This window comes from Camelus bactrianus, chromosome 35 (genome assembly GCF_048773025.1).
Source record: "Camelus bactrianus isolate YW-2024 breed Bactrian camel chromosome 35, ASM4877302v1, whole genome shotgun sequence".
In the NCBI taxonomy this organism is placed as follows: domain Eukaryota; kingdom Metazoa; phylum Chordata; class Mammalia; order Artiodactyla; family Camelidae; genus Camelus; species Camelus bactrianus.
In genome coordinates, this window is record NC_133573.1 from 13,142,445 (window position 1) to 13,152,579 (window position 10,135).

General features: G+C 55.2%; 1 long non-coding RNA gene across 1 annotated transcript; it reads left to right on the forward strand.

The window, feature by feature from the left end:
- Window positions 1-1,427: 1,427 nt before the first annotated feature.
- LOC123617912 (uncharacterized) lies at window positions 1,428-9,103 on the forward strand. Its single transcript, XR_006726190.2, has 4 exons — window positions 1,428-1,566; window positions 2,287-2,415; window positions 4,431-4,678; window positions 8,970-9,103. It is a non-coding gene; the product is annotated as an uncharacterized LOC123617912 (long non-coding RNA).
- The last annotated feature ends 1,032 nt before the right edge of the window (window positions 9,104-10,135 follow it).

Consider the following 10,135-nt stretch of genomic DNA (forward strand, 5'->3'; position numbering starts at 1 on the left):
TTCATTTTTTTGACTTTTTTTAAATCGAATTATAGTTGATTTCCAGTGTTGTGAATCTAGCATTCATTTTTAACTTAAAACGTTTAATCCCATTTTAAGCTGTCATCCTACCCAGCTGGCCCATTTAAAAGCTTGGAAGGACTTCGTGGACTGTCCGTAACATTCTTAGCTTTCCCCACAATTCAGTCCAAGCTGTATTCCTGTCCATCTCTCTTTCTATCCAAAAGCCCCATTATCTTAAGGGAAAACATGACTTGGGAAACAGTGTTCAAATGTGAATTTTCCTCCCATGTTAATGCGGAGGCTTGGGTCTCAGTCTACTCCCTTTGGCTGGAAATGCTTTGATTAGGTGGCATGTGAATGTTTTTAGAGTCCAGGGCAAGCTGCCTCTTCCACCACTCAGAGCAGAACATTTAGGAAGAAACCCTCTCTCTATCTCTTCTCCCATCTGGGAGGCAAGCTCAGAGCAGGCATTAAGGTGGGCTGTTGGCCCTGTACGCCAACCCCACAGAAGCCTGGCGGTCCACCTGGGGAGCCTCCACCTCTGTCCATCCCTGAGCTGACCCGAGGGCCCAGCTCCATCCTCAGCTGCTCGGTCTCCTCCCAGGCCTGGGAGTGAGGTGAAGTGACCTCCTCATCCCATCCAGTCTGTTCATCCAACCTCCCCTCTAGACCCCACCTCACTTCTCTTATTCTGCACCTGAATATCAGCCACACACAGCTAATCCTTTGGGATTTTTCCAACCAGATGTTTTGTAGTTCATAAGACTGTTTTTGTTTTAATAGACATTTCTATGAGAAGTGATCTTTCAGGTAGGACTCAGAAGAGAACTTTATCGCTGGCAAGTTGGGGAACCTTCAAAATTTAAACACACACACCATGAACTTTTGCAAGAATGGATGATCAACCAAGCCTTTGTGGAGTTTTTATTGAGTCTGCGTCCCACGGCGGCCCTGGGCTGTGAGCAGTGGTCATTAACAGTCGGGGAACTTGAGTTACCCGCGGAAGGCGTGCCGGCTGCGCCCCACCATTTACAGGCCTGAGCCACACCAGTAACAGGACCAGCCACGCGCAGTCTCGGCTTCGCTTGTTGGAAACCAGTAGCTGTGTAACACTCTGAAAGCTGCCCTTTGGGAACCATAGATTTTAATTTCAATCCCTTAATTCACAAGCAAGTTTATTCAATGAGGAACAGGCACAGGGGATTGTGCAGAGTTAAGAAAAATGTCCTCTAGGCCAATTACCCCAAGTCTGGGCCCTTCACAGCTCTGGCGCAGGGCAGGTCGTGCCTGTAAGAAAACGCAGACCATTTCACTGCTTGGTTTGCCTGTGTATCAGGGAGGAGGGGCTTCTGCTGTCACTCAGATTGATTGATTGCGTTTTCTTTTCCTTGGTAATCGTTAAAAAACAAAATAAAACCTCCCGTAAGCCTTTTGGAACTTCTGGAAAAGTCCCTGTGCTGAGGACCGCTGAATCTGAGAAGAGTCAGGAGCAGAGCTGGAAACCACTTTTCCGCACCCCTCTTCACTGGGCTGGGGACCCTTTCCTTCCCCAGGATGTCGTGGGTGAGTGGGAAGCCATCCCGGGCCAGTGAGCAAAATCAACCAAACCAGACTGGGTTTGCACTGGCAGGAGGCCCAGGGAAACCTTGCTGATGGCAGGAAAGGATGGCCACGCCCTGGTGGGCGTGAAATGCCCTCCTCACCTCTAATTACAAAGAAGGAAAAAAAATTGCTAAAAAAAAAGATGCTTCACGTGTCTTAATATAACTGGAAGCGACCATCTCAAGCTTTGAAGGCCGCGTCCTTTGAGGCAGTTTCCAAAGGAACTCCACGCCAGGGGGTAGTTGATGTGGTCGTGGTGAGGAGTCTGTTTCAGATAAGCATCCTGCAGTCCTGGTTGGGGGCTCATCCTAGGAGGGGCGCCTCGGGGGACAGACGTGACTGGAGTTGGTTTGATTGGACTGGAAATGGGGTCTTTAGCCCCGCTCTCTACCAGCTGCCAGCACTCCCTGGGTTCTGCTCTGCCCTCTTGGTCAGTGTCACAGAGGACACCCAGCCACCCTTTGGGGCTGGGATCCAACGCCTGACACTGACGTGGTTGCAGGGACTTGCGGACGCATTCTTCCCCACAGCTCTCTCTGGGGCTGCGTGGGCTGCGGGAGGGGTGAGGACAGAGTGAGGACCTCCAAGACCTCCAGGCACTGGGCTCTGTGTGGTCCCCCAGGGGCAAGACCCTCCCATCTCATCCCCATTGCTGTCTCTTGCTTTTCTGTGTTAACTCAGTTGCATCACCCTCCGCTGTCCGGTTTCTTCAGGAAGCAGTGGGATCATAGGAGGCTCCCTGGTCCTCATCTTGAAGGCTAGCAACTAGGCATCTCCCAGCTGTCATCCTCCAGCCCATCAGTGTTTCAGGTCTGTGATGGAGCCCGGGGGAGGGGGTTGATTACCTGGACGCATCCACCCCCGCCTCTTCTCACTTAGAGCCCTCAGTGAAGTGGGTTCAGGTGGAAGCCCTTTGGCCTTCATGCTAAGCTGTGGCCTCCATGCTAAGCTGTGGCCTCTGAGTGACCCACCAGGACCTCCGGCAGATTCCCATTTGTGTTGAAAATTGCGATTATTTGCAGGGCCCTGCGCAGAAAATTTTATGGATAAATGATGGCCTTAATCTGTCCTGTTGAGTCTTTGCTGAGGGATTATTTTCAAGGCATTGCTTAGAAATTATCCAAACAAAATTCCCTCAGTTCTGAACACACATTGGTTTGTCTACATACGAACATTACAAATCGTGTTTACAGGGGTTTATTTGCTGGTGTCCGACTCCTTCAGTTCTGAGGCTGCTAGGGAGCCGCGTACTGGCCAAGGGAAAGTCGTGATGTGTTAGTGCAGCTCTGTAGAAAGCTGATTGTTAGTCAAATAGATCCCAGCCAGATTTGGAGAGTCTTATGAAGAGCTGACCTCAAAGGGACCTTCAAGATCATACACTCCAACCTTTTCGTTTTTTGACTGAGCTACAGTTGATTGACAATATTGTGTTAGTTTCAGGTGTACAGCAAAGTGATTCAGTCATATACATATTCCTTTTTAGATTCTTTTGCACTATAGGTCATTATAAGATACTGAATATATTTCCCTGTGCTATATGGTACATCTTTGTTGTTTATCTATTTTACATATAGCGCTGTTTCAATTTCTTCAAAGAAGAACCAGAGGGAGCCTTAAAGGCCTAGGATGGGCTGGCACTTTGGTTCACCCCTCCTTAAAAGAACTTTGAAGCGGAGCGGGTATAGCTCGGTGGTAGAGCACATGCTTAGCATACGCAAAGTCCTGGGTTCAAGCCCCAGCACCTCCGTTTGAAAATAAATAAATAAATGAACCTCATTCACCCCCCCCAAAAAAAAACCTACAAAAAAAGAGAATTAAAAAAATTTTTTTCTTAATTGGCCTTGGCTGGTGGGGCGCAGAGTCTGCAGCTGGCTGCGGCCCACCTGATCCCCGCCTGTTTCCCAGATGCCCCCCAGGGCGGGCGGGAGGCAGCGCTGCTGTGCGGCTTATTCAGCCGGAGCCTGGGGCGCCAGGCCCGGCCCCGCCCGGTGGAGACTGGTTCTCTGGCAGGTGGGGGCCAACTCCACCCGCCCCACACTCTTCACACAGAATGTTCTCTCACTTTCTTTGGAAAGTAACCTTATACCCGTCCGTCCCAGCCGAGGCAAGGAGGTGGAAGTTTAGCATCGGCCCTGTTGGGAAGCAGGAACAAAAATTAAACAACTCGAGAGATGAGCCCCTCTCCCACTCCAGCCCTGGTTCCACAGCCTCCAGCTGGAACCAGCTCCAACATCTGGGATTTATCAGTCGCCCCCACATTAACCCATTGGTTTCAGGAGTTGGGATTTCCTAAACCCAAAGCACTAAATTTGGCAATTTTTTTTAACCTTTCCTTTCTGACTTTTAAGGAAGCAGGGAGCGTGTGTGGGCTAGGAGGCCAGTTTGGGTAGTAGCAGGTGGTTTCACATCGGCTACCCACAGTGAACTCAGAGAAAGGAAAGTGAACTCAAATGGCCCTTGTTTGAGTTCCTCGTGGGTGTGTTGGGGTCTCCAGGTTCCTGCCCCAGTGCTGTGCCTTTTTGCCTCTGGCTTTTGGAAGACAAAACCCTAAATAACATTGACCCTCATAGGCCCTCACTGAACTGATTACTTAAAACCTGGGGCTCTTAGGCTGGAGAGGGAAAACTCCCCCACCTCAGGGTGGGGGTGCTCTCAGGTCCCAGGAGAGCTCGGTTCCCTCCTTCAGCTGGACCCAGCAAACAGGAGCGACAAGAGGCCGTGGGCGCACGCGCCGGGGAAGGGGTGGCAGAAGCGGCTGGGGAACAGCAGGCTGACTTGTTACGCGCTCTCACGATTGGCTCCATGTTTCTCTTGTCCCTCTTCAGAGAGCTGATGGAGCGCACGGACAGGAGTATGTGGGTACCCAGGCTAGCAAAGGAAATTAACTGCAGTGGCATGGGGGGCCCACTCCCGCCCTGGCCAGTCGGCTGCAGCGGCCCCAGGTCCCGGGGCCACGCGAGCTGAGCACACTTGATGCTCCTCGGCAGGCTGGAGTCCATGGTAGCTCCCGCTGCCCGCTCAAGATCCGCATCTTAGGCGCCCGCAGAAATTCCCCTGTGAAGGTCACCACCAGGTACGTACATGTCGGGCCCGTGGTCTAGTGACGGGTGTGTGACTGGCCTTGGTAGTTTCCAATGAATTGCAACGTGCAGAACCCAGGGGCCGGGGCTGCACGTACCCCGCATGCCATTCCCGCCTCCACCCCTGCTGCCCCACCTCTCCCTGGTGGGTCCCTGCCCCGGCCCGGGAGCTCAGAGACCTCCGTCTTCAATAAGCATCTAGGCCAGTGGGACCTGCACGACCCTCACACATCCCTGCAGAGCCCAGGGGAGTAGGGTGGGGCGCCCAGGATTTGAGAGAAAACAGCAGAGGCCACGGTACTAGCTTGTAGAGGGGTGGGGGGGTCGTTTTCTCACAGCCCACAGGATCTTTTCTTAACTGGGACCTGGGGTCTTGGGGTGTCAGTACCCAAATGCTGAGGAAAGGCAGCCCTCTGGAGACCAGGCTGAGTGAGGGCAGGGGACACTCTGTCTCCTGACTGCAGCCTGGGGACAAGAAAGGGGGATGCCAGCAGTGTCTGCACCACCAGCCGGGAGAGAGGAGGAGGCTGGCTGGGCACCGCCAATGGGCCCAGAACAGAGGCTTCCAGAATGTTCCAAACGCTTTGATGTATGGGACCCAGGATGGAGCTCTGAGCTGCCCTCTGTCTTGAAATGGTACCATTGGTCAGAGCTGCAGGGGCCTGCATCCTGGGGGCTGCCGTCCCCAGGGAGGGTGCACCAGCTAGAGTGAACGGACTGGCTTCCTCCAGGGCGCAGCCCCTGCGGGGCCGACAAGCAGGAGGAAGGGAAAGAGAAAGAGGATCCGGCCATCATATTTTATCCCCGTTACAGTGATGCCCTGGGCGGCCCTGGGATCACCCGGTGAAACTGCCTTTAAAGAAGTCAGTAAGAAAGGCCACAAGGATTCTTTCCCTCCCATCTGACTTTCATTTGCTTACAAACACCTGAGAAGACAGCCCAGACTCCTCGCAAAGGCCTGGGTGTTGATTAAAGCGGAGCAGAAGCAGGTGGGAGACTGCGCTTAGGCTGGCCTGGAAACAGGGGAGGGGAACAGGCAGCAGGGATGGGCCCCGTCTCTGCGGGAGGCCTGGAGACAAGCCGGGGCCCAGCGAGCAGTGGAGGGAGCTGGGGGCCTGCTCCAGGGCCGCTCTGATCGGTGATAGAAAGGAAAGGTGGAGAATATGGAATTCCTGATTAGGCTGCTGCCTGATGTTCTGATTCATCACCGGCTGTGGATCGTTTTTGTGACAGTGAATAAATGGCGATGATCTGCATAGTGTCACGTGGGTGGAAAGGGCCTGTGGTGACTGGAGCGCCAGCTGTCCTGTGCAGGTGGGGAGGTGCGGCCGATCTGTGCTCCGCGGTGGCTCTGGGGCCGCCCGGCAAAGCCAGACCTGAGAACGTGGTGACTGCAGGCCGCTTGTCATCACGGCTCTGCCGCAGAGAAGGGTGCAGGCCCCCAGACCCTGCTGGGGAAGGAGACAGAAGGCCTGGTCCACGTCACCTGTTTCTCTAGCAGAAGCCCTGCTGGGAGGGGCCCCTCTGCTCTGCGGCCACCTGCAGGCACAGTGATCAGGCCTCATCTGAGTTGAGTTGGAGGAAATTTGGGGCTGCTTTACTGTCTGGTCGGCGGATGGGCAGGCATCCTCCCAAGTAGGGGCTGTCACATCCTTTCTTCATCTTGCTGTCCCTCTGGGCACCGTCTCTAGATCCAAGGGCAGTGGAAGCTTCAGGCTGCCCGTCGTGGCCGGGTAACCCAGGCACTGGGCTGCAGTCACATGTAACTTTCTAGAGCTGTCACATCTCAGGGGCCCTCAGCCTTTGGAAGACTTTGCCTCCTGGGGTAGGAGAGCTCAGCCTGGCCTCCACGGTCCCCTGTCTGTGCGCTGAGTGGCTCTGGCTCCTGTTGCCAGCGCCAGGCCATCAATGAGCTGGTGATGTCAGAGGGTGGACTGCCAGCCCTCCTGGCCACCGCTCCTGGATTCCTCCCCCCTCCCCACTTCCTCAAGACACAATTCCAGCTTCAAGTTTTCCAGTGGGCTACCCAAGACAAAGACAAGAGCCAGGTGGGGGCTTGCAAAGGCCGACGGGGACTCCGTGGGCCTTGGTACCACCTGGAATGCTGGCTCTCAGGGAAGCAGGGCTTCCTGGGCCCCGCTCCCACCCCGCCTGCAGTTTCCTTCCTCTGGTTTTGTCATCGTTCATTACCCTTTGTCAGTGACTTCATCGTGGACACAAGGCTCTGTCAGTTCGGCAAGTAGGGACTGAGCCAGAAAGTTTCCCTCCCCCTCAGGCTGGCTCCACACAGATGCCATTTCTTTCCCTGCGTGCAGCCCCCTCTGCCGGCGGCCGGCCTCCACGGCACCCGGGCAAGGGCCTCGGGAGGGGGCGGCCGACAGGGCATCTGGACAAGGGAAGTGGGCTCAGAGCCAACAGGCGTTTCCCATGGCCCCTAAAATAACTGACGATGGGAAAGAAAGACAGAATTTGTTTAGCTGGTCATACCTAACTTGGGAACACCTGCTTTCCAACTACCTGTGTGTGTGTGTGTGTGTGTGTGTGTGTATTTGCGTGCGTGCATGCACAAGTTTACATGCACCTTCAGCCATGTGGAGCCATCTAGCCAGAACACTGGGGACACGTCCCCCGATGCTCCAATGAGCTGTATTGTTTTAGGTCCATTTTCCGTTTGCTTCTTCACCCAGAGACCTTCCTGATTGCCAGTGTCGGGCTTGGAGCCCCACTCACAGCAACCTTGAGGTTTCTGAGTAAATGTGTGGGTGACTGTGAATGACTCGGGGAGGGGGTTGAAGCTGTGTGGGAGGAAGGTCTGGCCCACCGAAATATTGCGGGAAAAAGAGGCTCTGTTATCTGACAGCCCATAGGGCCAGTCACCACCTTCTCTCCCAAGTTGTCCAACCTGGCACCTCACCGCAGACCACCTGTCCCCGCCGCCCGACCTCTGTTAACAGCCCACCAGCACCTGCAAGTTGGGAATTCTCACATCTTCCCACGTGTTGAAATTCCCAACAGTTGGACGGTAGGGTAGGCATGTTGGCACCAGGCAGGCCGTGCGGGATAAAAATAGACCAATGACCCACACAGGGCTTTTTGTTTTTCGGGTTGTTTTTTTTTTCTCGGTTGTCTCTTGGGCCGGATTTCCTGAGGAGTGGGAGTGTGAAAGCCGTGAGCCTTTGTCACTGGCCTCAGGAAATCCTGACTCCCCAGATGGCAGGAGAGCAGATACCTCTGTAATGTCCCCCCAGAACCTTGAGGAGGCCTGTTGTCGTGGGAGCCTGTGGGACGGGGTCAGGAGTCTCTGCAGTGATGGGCCCATCCCAGGGGAAAGTCATCACCCACCACGTCTGAGCAGAGTGAGGCTCTGGGCTGTGACTGTCCCCAGTCCTCCCCCCAGGCTTGTGTATTAGCTCCTTCCTCTCAGCACCAGCTTGTCCGGGGTCTGTGATGGCAGGCCACCTGTCAGGACAACGTGGGAGCCAGGGAAGGCCCTCCCAAAGGTCGGGGGGCCCAGTTGTTCCAGACGGGTCTCCCCACACTGGCCAGGCCCATACACCCTTACAGCCCCATTGCTGTGGGGACCAGCCCTGCCGGCCCCCGAGGCCTGACTTCTTCCCAGATCCAGACTCCTCTGACAGCTCCCTGAGGCCTGCGTCCTCTGCCCCATCCCCACAGCAGGCCCCTCTGTCCTCCTGCCCCAGGGGGTCCCCTCCTGCCTTTGCCTCAGCTCGCACGGCCTCCTTCCGCCGTTTCCCGGGAGCCTGGAGTGGTTCGTTCATCACCCTGGTCTGAGTGGAGCCTGCCTGGTGCCCCCCTTTCCTGAGCCCTGTGGCACCAACGTCTGGGCACCGGGCTCCTCATCCCTGCTTTGACAGATTAGCCCACCTCAGCGGGTCCTGCTAGGGGGCAACATGTCCCACGGGGGACATTTGCCAACATCCAGAGACTGCTTGGTTGTCACCATGGTGCTGCTGGCCTCTGTTGGGAAGAGACCAGGGATGCTGCTGAGCCCTGTGCCCCCAGCACAGGAGTGTCCGGAGAGTGACAGCAAGGAGCCGGCCCAGCCTCCGTCTCCTCACCTGTGAAAGAGGAAGGTGGTGAAAAAGTCCACCCAGATGATGGGTGTGAAAGCCGATGAAAACAGTTGCTGCAGGGGGAGAGGGGCATGAGGTCCTGGGTTCAACCTGCAGTACTTTAAATGAAGAACAACAACAACAAAAAGTTATTACTGAAAAGGAAACAGTCAATACGACTTGTATTCTGCTTCCTCCACCCCTCCGACAGGACATCTTTCCGTGATGCGGGCAGAGTGGGCGGTCAACAGCCAGCATCAGACTTGATGCTGTTACCGGTGGCCCCCCTGGAGCCTCGCAGAAACCCAGCTGCAAGGGACAAGTGTGGTTCCCACTTTCTGGAAGAGGAAACGGATGCGCAGAGCCACCAGGAGGGGCACAGGCTCGTGGTGGAGCTGGCCTTTCCCAGCTCACACTCTGATCCCCAGTGTCATCACCTGGAGACCGTGTTTGTGAAAGCGTTTGAAAACGGTGAAACACTGTGCAAACGTGACCACGATTCTCTGTCTGGAACCCCTTGGGCCACCACCTCCAACAGCATGGGACGGGGCTGGGCTGGCCCCTGAGACTCCGCAAATACCCGCAGGTTCATTCAGTGTGAGTCACTCCGGTGAGTCAGGAGAGGCTGCTGTGTGGCCGGGAAGGAAGTTCAGTCACCAGAATCTTGGAAAGCGCTCGAAGCTGGGAAGAGCCCCAAGGGGCCGGAGACCCTGTGAGTCACGGCCGCTCAGAGTCTCCCAGGACTGGGAGCCGCTGTCACAGGATCAGCACCCAGTGTACTCGCTCGAGCAGCCAGCAGGAGTTGGTAACCGGTGCCCAGGCCAGTCTCCCTGTGGCATCCGCACGGTGGACGGAGCAGTGACACTCACACCCGTGGTGCTGGACCAAGAGCTGGCCTGAGCGGGCAGCCCGCATCCCAGTGTGATGTCCTCAGCATGACTCTGCCCACTGCAGGGATGCCCCACTCTCCGTTGAGAAAGATTTTCGCCTTCAGGGAGAGGCTGCTGACTTCCCTGTGGGGACACATGTCCAGGAGGATGGAAGGTCCCACCTCAGCCACACGCTGTCCAGCAAACCGCAGTTAACCACTGTCTTCCTCTATTTAAAGAGCAGATGAAATCAGTGTGGCTGGTACCACTGTGAGCTGGCCAGCTTTGAGGAACAAAGTTACTCCTCACCGTCATCATTTCCTCTTGAGTTTTTTCCATTTGGGAAGTCAGAGATTCAGTTTGTGGCGGGAAATCTCTTTCCAAGATGCTCTGAAAATAATTCTGAGATTAGGAATGGTGGCTCCCATGCTCTGGGCATTAATGCCTCTAAGACAAATGACGTTGATGAAATTCTCTGAGCTACTCGCAGGAGACAACATAATCCTTC